This window comes from Chinchilla lanigera, unplaced genomic scaffold, assembly GCF_000276665.1.
Source record: "Chinchilla lanigera isolate Chin_1 unplaced genomic scaffold, ChiLan1.0 scaffold00078, whole genome shotgun sequence".
Taxonomy (NCBI): domain Eukaryota; kingdom Metazoa; phylum Chordata; class Mammalia; order Rodentia; family Chinchillidae; genus Chinchilla; species Chinchilla lanigera.
Window position 1 is genome coordinate 4,856,426 of NW_004955479.1, and position 8,619 is coordinate 4,865,044.

An 8,619-nucleotide genomic window follows, 5' to 3' on the forward strand; every position below is an offset into this window, starting at 1 on the left:
ACAGTGTCTATCATACCTCCGAGTTTAAATTAACTCTTTCAAGTTTTACACTAGTGACACAATGCGGTGCTTGCACATGTATGTTTGATTTATTTTTGTGAAGATAGTATTGATTGTAGATATCTTCCTTGTAGATATCTGTATCTCTCCACCGGTTATTTTTCTCTTTTTACTTAAGATCTTCAGTTTCTAATCATTAAAACCTCTGTCATATTGATAATATATAAGGCAATGAAATCAGCCACTATAACGGAGACTGTAAATAAAAACTGTTCTTGTTCACAGTTTAGTAAAATAACCTTAAAGTCTAAGGTTATAAGAAGTGTCTCAAAAGGAAAAAATTCAACACAAATAATAGGGTTTGTAAAGTAGGAGCTGAGTACAAATGAGTTTTTCTAAGTTTCTTTATTAAGTAGCCTATCTGAAACTCTGCCCAAAGCTATGGGCAAGGTCTGGCGGTACAGCAGTTTATATTACTCAGATCAAAGAGAAAAAATGAGACACTCTACGAACTTCGTACTTTAGATGCCCTTCCTTGCTTCAGAGCCAAGGGACTTTCTGAGGCAGTACATAAAAGTTGAAAAAGAGAATAAAAGAGCAGATGAGGTCTCCCTGTATAATGAAATTAAAATGGCAGTCAGTGACTTTTAGTTTAATGTTTTTGTGCTCCTTCCCATTTGTGATTTAAGAAGGATGTGCATATCTGACTTTAATTTTCTTATCTATCCATCAGTTGTTACAAGAGATAAGATGGGAAGTAGTAATTTAAACTAGAAACTTTTGCAAGAAGCCGAATTAAAGAATTGGTATTTTTTATAGAATCACTTACCAATTTTTCTCATTGTCCACAACACAGCAAACTCTCAAACTATATCAGTTGCCATCATTATCTAAGTGAATGTTGTCATATCTACTCCAAAACCACATCATCTGCACAACCATGAAAGAACACAATCAGAGGGGTGAAGCTAAGGCTATGAGAGTAATGATTCACAGACCACAGTGCTGAGCATTTGCCAGTTTATATTTTTATAGGTTCTAAAGTTGAAACTCACATATCTTCTTCTAGATATGTCGAGAATAGCGTAATTTCACCAGACGGAATGAAGGTAATTGAGTTCATTGGTAATTAAAATCAAAGTCTCTGCCAACGGACTCAATTTATGACATGGTATCATCTATAAAGTCATTTTATGGAAAGTAAGTGTTTAGGTGAATATTGCTTGGATGATATGCTGACTGTTCAGATTAAATAGTACAACTCAAAATGTTATGCTAACCGTTAAAAGGACTCACAAGAAAGCAGTGTATGAGAAATCATTAAACAGGTAAAATAATGACATGTTATAGTTATTTTTAATGAACTTTCTCTTGCAGACATTTTCAAATAAATAATATGATTAATTCCCATGTTCCCATCACTCTGGTTTAATAGTCACCCACCCATGGCCAATTTGGTTTCATATCTACCCTTCTCCTGCATTAGAAGCAAACCCCAGGTGTCGTATGATAACACTTATGCATATGCTTGAGAAGTGTTATTCATTTAATAACAACACTTTTACTAGTTTAGACTGTAATATTTAAGTGTTAAAATAACATCTAAAGAATGAAGAAACAATTCTTTAATGTCACTAAATATCACCTACTTTAGTAATTTTCACATATAATTGCTAATAAATATACAATATATATTTCTTCACTTGTCTCTTTAAATCAGGATCCAATAAGATCTACCTTGTAATCTGTGGCTGAATCTCTTCAGACCATTAATTTATCCATTTCCTGCTCTATATGCATTTTTCACCATTTCAATTCAACTGCTAAAGAAACCAAGTTGTAACGTGGTCTGGACTATGTCATTGTATCCTCTGCTGTCGTTTGACGCTTTCCGAGTATGGCGTAAAAAGTAATCTGGATATATTAAAGTGGTAACTGGATCCGAAAGGTTAGAATCCAATTCAGGATTCTTTTTTCCCTCAGCGTACTTCACAGCTGTGTTATCTTATCAAAGGGACACAATGTCCAATATTGTACCTCATGTTACAGTCACTAATGATGGTTGCCTAGTTCTAGTAATTTATTAAGAGTTTCATAATGATAATTCCTTACTTCTACCATTTCTTTTTCTTTTATTAGCTAGAATCCCTTTGTAAAATAAAAATCTCTTCTACTGGCCGTACGTATTTGATTAGAAAGGAAAAATAAATGGTAAATTACTTTATTTGTGCGTTAGTTTTCAACTGTGACAACTAGGGGTCTTTTAGCTTTAAAACTATTTTGTGCTGGGGAATATTTGTATTAGTCAGAACTTTTAAAATCCCATTAGGATAGGCAGAATAGACTATAATGTGAAGTAGCTGCCTTGTATATTGCCAGTGTATTCCAAATTGATAAAAGACAAACAAAGAGAAAATACAGTAGAGGCACAGACCAGATATTATAGATAGCATTTTTGCTACTAAAACCTAGGTAAAACCTGAGACACTAAGCCTGTTATAAAACTAAAAGCTTGCTTCTGTAGGCTTAAAAAAGCAGAGAACTTTTTCTTCTAATCTAAAAAAACTGTGTGGCCATTTTAAAAACATTTGTTTAGGCTTGGGGAGATAGCCCAGTGGGTAAAGCTCTTGCCTAGTGTGCACAAGGCCCTATGTTTCATCCTCAGTACCTTCAAAAAAAAAAAAAAGCTCATATTGCAGATAAATAAGTGAAGAGAGGCTGTTACCAAAATAACTCTGAGTGCCCGCGCTGACCCCACAGGGACCCATACTTGCGCCTTGGTATGCTCTTGTTTTTCCAAACAGGTCACGTTGCTCAGAGTTCTCCTTGGGAGACACCCGGACTTATGGCTCTACATATTTCTAAGGGGTCACGGAAGAGTACAGCAAGGAAATAAAGCTGAAGTAAAGCCTGACTGTACCGCTGGCTTGCTGACTTCTTTAAAGCCTTGCCACTGTTAAGGGGATGAATCTCAACTCTATAACTTGCTATTAAGGCCATTATAGTCTATTTTGCCTATCCTAATTAGTATCCTGTCTATTTCTTTTACCACCCTCCCATTAAAGTGTCCACAGTCTAGAAGAAAAGTAGACAAATTCCTTCTCTATGATCATTTTTGAATTTCTCTTTCTGTATCTTGGTTATTCTGCTTCATTTCCTTAGCCCTGAAATTCCTTCCCAGCAAATGCTATCTCTGATTTCTTCCTCCTTGTGATGCAGTTGGCATCCACCTATGTGGTATGAAGAATAATGAGCCCCCCAAAGATTCCTGTATCCCAATGCCTGGAACAGAGAATATGTTACCACACACAGAAAGGGAAATTGAGGCTGTAGATGAAGTTAAGCTTGCTAATTAACAGATATTAAAATGGGAAGATTATTCAGGATTATCCAGGTGGGCTTGACAAAAATCCCAAGAATCCTTTAAAATGAGGGAGGAAGAAAGAGACCAGTTCAGAGTAATGTTATCTGAGACTCAACCCACCATTGCTGGCTTTGAAGCTAAGAAAGAGGACAATGAGCAAAGAACAGCTTCTAGTAGGTAGAAAAAACAAGCAAACAGATTCTCCCCTGCTAAGGAAATAAACCTATTTACAGCTTGATTTGAAACCCAGTGAGATCTGTATTGGGCTTCCATAGAATTGTAAGGAAATATATTTATTGGTTTAAAGCACCGAGATGGCGGTAATTTGTTGCAGCAGTCATAGAAAACTAATACACTCTCTTTTTTACTCACATAATGCTTTGTGCCACTATTTTGTATTTATGCAGTTGGAGGCAGTAGATGAAGTGAATTGGAGTAAGACTGGTTCTGGGTTCAAATTTTTGCTCTGCTGTTTCTAAATCTGATCACCAGTTAAAGGAACACCTTGGAATCTTCCACTGCACATAACCATTCTCCTTCAAGGTATTTATCACAATTATAATTATATAATCAATTGAGTGCTTAATTAAATGTCTGTTTTCCATTTGAAATAATAGCCTCCCTAAGGGAAGAAGCTATATCTATCTTGGCAATGACTTGTATTCCAAGCACAAAACCACTTTAAAACATTTGCCAATGGAGCAGAGTGAACAAATTTACCACATGAGGTGTGATGTAGACAATAAAAGAGCAATACAATCAGAATAGAAGAAAGCCCATTCACTGGCCCAGTATAATTCTGGAATTTAGAGGACCATCACCCAAGAGATTGCATAAGCTCCTTTTTCCAACTCCCATTCTCTATGCTATTTAATTTTTTGATCTTTTCCCCTTTGCTGTTTGGGTGAGGAGGCATATCTCCATAAGGTGTACCTAGGACTGCAGTTGTGGCTTCACAGGGCGTCTCTGCCTTGATAGACTCCTCATGAGTTCAGAGTCTGATACTCATAGTAGTAAGTGTGAAAAAAAAAAAAAAAACTGACCACCATGAATCAGAGTGTGGATTCAAGGATATATATACATATTCAAAGGGCAACTGGATACCAGCTGGAGTCCCAGGAGGGCTATGCTAATGCCATCTGAGGGGAGACCCCTAGCACCCGAAAGATCCAGTATCCCGAAGATCTTCCACTAAGTCCCACCTTTTAAAGCTTCCACCCCCACTGCCCAGTAATGTATGTCTGGAGACCAACACTTCAGTATATGGAAACATACACAATTCACCCTGTAAGACCAAACAAAGCACCAATTTTCTTTTATTTACTAGGCCAAACCTATTAGGATTCTAAAATATTGAGAGTAAAGGGAATTTATCAATAAATTTATCCAAGTTTTCCATTCAAAACCACTTAAGCTCAAATTGGGAAAAGACTATACTAGCAAAACAAATCATTCACTTTCCTAAATTTACTTTCTTTCAAATTTACTTATTTTTGTCTGAAAATGTTTAATATTGTTTATCAGCTTTTCTTTAATAATTTCAAGAGTTTTAGTTACAATGAGGGACTTTTTTTTCATTTCCTGGTTATAGAGGAAATCACTTATTTGTATACATGTAGACTTCCTTGTTTTCATTCTTTTAAAAATTCAAATCTCTAATTAATAAGGAAAATTATAATTGTGTATAATATGAAAATCTAATTTTAACTTTTTTCAATGTTTCTCCAGTTACTACAATTTGTTAAAAGTTTATCTTACTTGGGCATGGTGGTGCGCACATATAGTCCCTGTACCCTGGGAGATTGGAGTGGGAGGACCACAAATTCAAGCCCAGCTTGGGCAACTTAGCAGCTTAGTGAGATCCTGTATCAAAACTAAAATGTAAACAAAAAGAGCTGAATGTAGCTCAGTGTGAAGACCCTGGGTTTGATCTCCAGTACAGGAAAAAAAAAGTTAATTTTTCTTGCCATGATTTATATACTTGGACCTATTTTTGGATTTTCTATTGTGTTGTTTCTATTGTTCTATGTTGTTCTATTGTTCAATGTTTCTATTGTGTTTTCTATTGTTTCTATTGTGTTTCTATGTCAGTCCACATAGTGCCAATTCACATTGTTTGAATTTAGAAACTACTTCCCAACTAGATGTTTTACTATCTAGTTATTGGACTCTTCTATTATTTCAAGTAGAAGTAATCTTTATGATGTTTATTGATTATTTCTAAAAATATAGAATACCTTTCCACTTGTTCCAATATGATTTATGTTGTAAGGTTTTCCTGTATCTTCTGCATATCTGTTAACTTTGGGTCATTTATTTATTTTCTTGCAGTGCTCAGTATCAAATCCAGGGACTTGTGTGAGCTAGGCAAGCATTTTATCACTGAGCCACAATTTATTCACTTTATACAAGCCACAATTTATTCACTTTATACAAGTTATGATGGAAAGCTACGGTAAATATTCAAATTAAAAGTTATCACAATAGAAGGCACATGGCCATTAATCCCCCTCCAAATACTCCCCTTTGCTTTGAACACACTTGTTTTTTCATTCTTGCTCCTTTCTGAAGCAGTTCTGGAAGTCCTTCTGTGTGAACGTCTTTAGTTGAATGGTCGTGGCTGCCTTGATGTCCTGAATCAATTCGAAATGTTTACCTTAATTGTCACTGACTTGGGTAGGAGCCAAAAGTCACATGGTGCCAGATTCAGTGAAGAAGACGAGAAGGACCATAATGCTTTGACGTGCTTGCTTCTCCACTGGATTACTGAGCATCATGTATTGGAGTTTTTGCTTTGTTTTCCATGTTTCTATTAGTATATACTTGTGATATAACAAATATATTTATCTTAGTACTTTTTACTTACCCTTGCCCTCTTCTCTCTCCTGTCTCTCCCCATTCTCAGAACCCCATCCCATGGCTAGCATACCTCATAAAGGCCTTTATGAAAAAGGATTTTCAGACTTCTTCACAAAAGAGGCTAGAATCACCGGATAAGTGTGTTCAAAGCAAAGGGAAAATGCTCAGAAGGGGATTAATGGCAGGATGTCTTTAAGTCTCATAAATTTTAAAATTTTAAATATTTACTGTACATTCCAATCACACTTCATAATTTCCTTTCTTATTTTTTCATTTTTATTTACTCAGAGCATTTGAAATCTGAATTTTCACCTTCCACCTTTATTCTTACTATTGTTTTAGTTTTAGATGTACACTTAAATATCTCCAAAAACACTTACTAGCTATTCCTTTACTAAAATCATCTTCTGATTGAATGAAGACTGTCTGCTAGCAGACTTTTTAAGGAGAATTTGTGAGCACAATATTTTTTGAAGTTTTAAATGGTTAAAATGGTTTTATATAGCTGTGAAAATTGAGAGACAGCATATAAAACCTGTGATTTGCATGATCTTTGAATTTCTCAAAAATGTTATTCTACTTTTATCTATCATTTTATATGGATAGTGGTAATGTCTAGTCTGAATTTTAAACATTATTTGTGACTGTCTTTTATATCTGAAATAAGTTGTGTAATTATATTTAATTCATATTTCAGTGTTGTCTTACAATTTTACTTTGTTTTATGGCTTTTTTCTCAGGGTCGGACAATTATCATCATCCTATAGAACACTTTCTTTAAAAATCGGAAGAAAATAGTGTTCACCATCTCCTCCAGTATAGGATAAGAGATGTTTCAATATCAACGCAGAAGTGGCACAATTTCCCATTATTACTACATGGTAGCACTTTTCCTCTCCAATGATTTGATTTTTCTCACTCTGGGACTCAGATATCTCTTTGCTATCAAATAAACCCTCTGGCTGATTGTCTATTACCTATTTTCAATTATTTTTTTCTAATGCTGTCCTCAGTATAAGAAATGATGAGAAATTGAACATTTTCCCTTGGAGAATATAAGTTGCCCCTATCTTACTGGCTGAGTTCTACATATTCAAACTCAATAATCTCAGTTTCTTCCCACATTTCCCAAGATTTAAAGAAAAATTAAAATGCGGTAAATAAATGTGGTACCAGATGTACTCCAGCAAATGATAGCTCTTGGAATAGCATCTGAAATGACAATGTGTACTCACTTGGAATTCAGAAATGAAAATGTCCCAGCGCCTTGCTTCATTACTGAAGGGAATCAGCCTTATACCACAGCAATTGCCTGTTCCCACCAGCTGACAATGAAATGAATGCGCTGTGGGAGCTGAGATGATTGTGGCATTAAACTTAGCAGTCTCTCCATGATCCCGCAAGACTGCCACTGAATCTAAAGTAAATCACTTCTGCGAAGAGTCTGTATAGAACTTGTTCATCATTTAAAATCTGGAGGGGAAAGATGAGCAAAATCAAATGAGTTAGGAAAGACATTATCAGCTAAGAGACAGCTCAGGGATCTGTTGTAGATCAGGCTGAGAAAACAGGACATAAACAGCCATACAGCTTGAGGAGAGTCAGCATCATCTGTGGAAACCTGATTGGTTTTATTATTGTCATCAGTCACGATCATGATGAAAATAGTGGTGGCCTGGTATTTGGTGAACACAAAACAATGCATTGGCAGTATAACTTCTATAGAAAGCAAAGAACCATACAGATTCTCTGTCTGATAAGCTTGGCATTGAAGTTTACACAGACTGTGACCAGAGAAGGAATACTGAAGGCATTAAGAGCTGGTGGCTGAGATAAGACAGGCGTGGACACACTATCATGCCATTAGGTGGAGATCATAATTCTTAATCTCTGATCTAATCTTTTTCTTAGGAAGGTAATGAGTGAAATATTAGTGCCAGAGTTATTACAAATGAAGGGAGTCAGGAAAGGAGATGATTAATGTCTGTGGGTAAAACTCTCTGAATATATCTCATTTAATATTCAAAACCTTACAATAAGTTAGAAACTGATTTCTATTCTATATGTGATGTGAGATTTGGAGAGTTACAGAAATAGTCCAAATGCCCAGTGGCCAGTAAGGACAGCAAAAGGCTAGAAGCAAGGTACAGCCACAGTGGTCCAGACTAAGCCCTTATAAGCACTGATCTAATTGTAAACATGCCAAGTCCAAACTCTATCAAACGTCTAAAGTTGCACTGTCTACTTTTGTCCAGTGTGTTTTTGTCCCTTACAATGTTATGTTTTGTGAAAGCGTGTAAACTCAGTGATGATTAAGCACAGTCTTTCTCTAATAAATGCATACGTTAATAAGAAAGAAATTAAATATTTTAATTGCATTATCTTCAGTAGTTTTT

The 8,619-nt window shown here is 35.5% G+C and overlaps 1 long non-coding RNA gene across 1 annotated transcript in view; it reads right to left on the bottom strand.

Annotated features, from left to right (window-relative positions):
• Positions 1-6,269, bottom strand: part of LOC102012427 — an 8,284-nt gene extending 2,015 nt beyond the window's left edge. Inside the window, exons 1-2 of the long non-coding RNA XR_001230876.1 lie at positions 6,231-6,269; positions 830-930 (exon numbers count right to left, since the gene is read on the bottom strand). This is a non-coding gene — a long non-coding RNA (uncharacterized LOC102012427). The remainder of the gene's footprint in view (positions 1-829; positions 931-6,230) is intronic.
• Between the last annotated feature and the right edge of the window lie 2,350 nt (positions 6,270-8,619).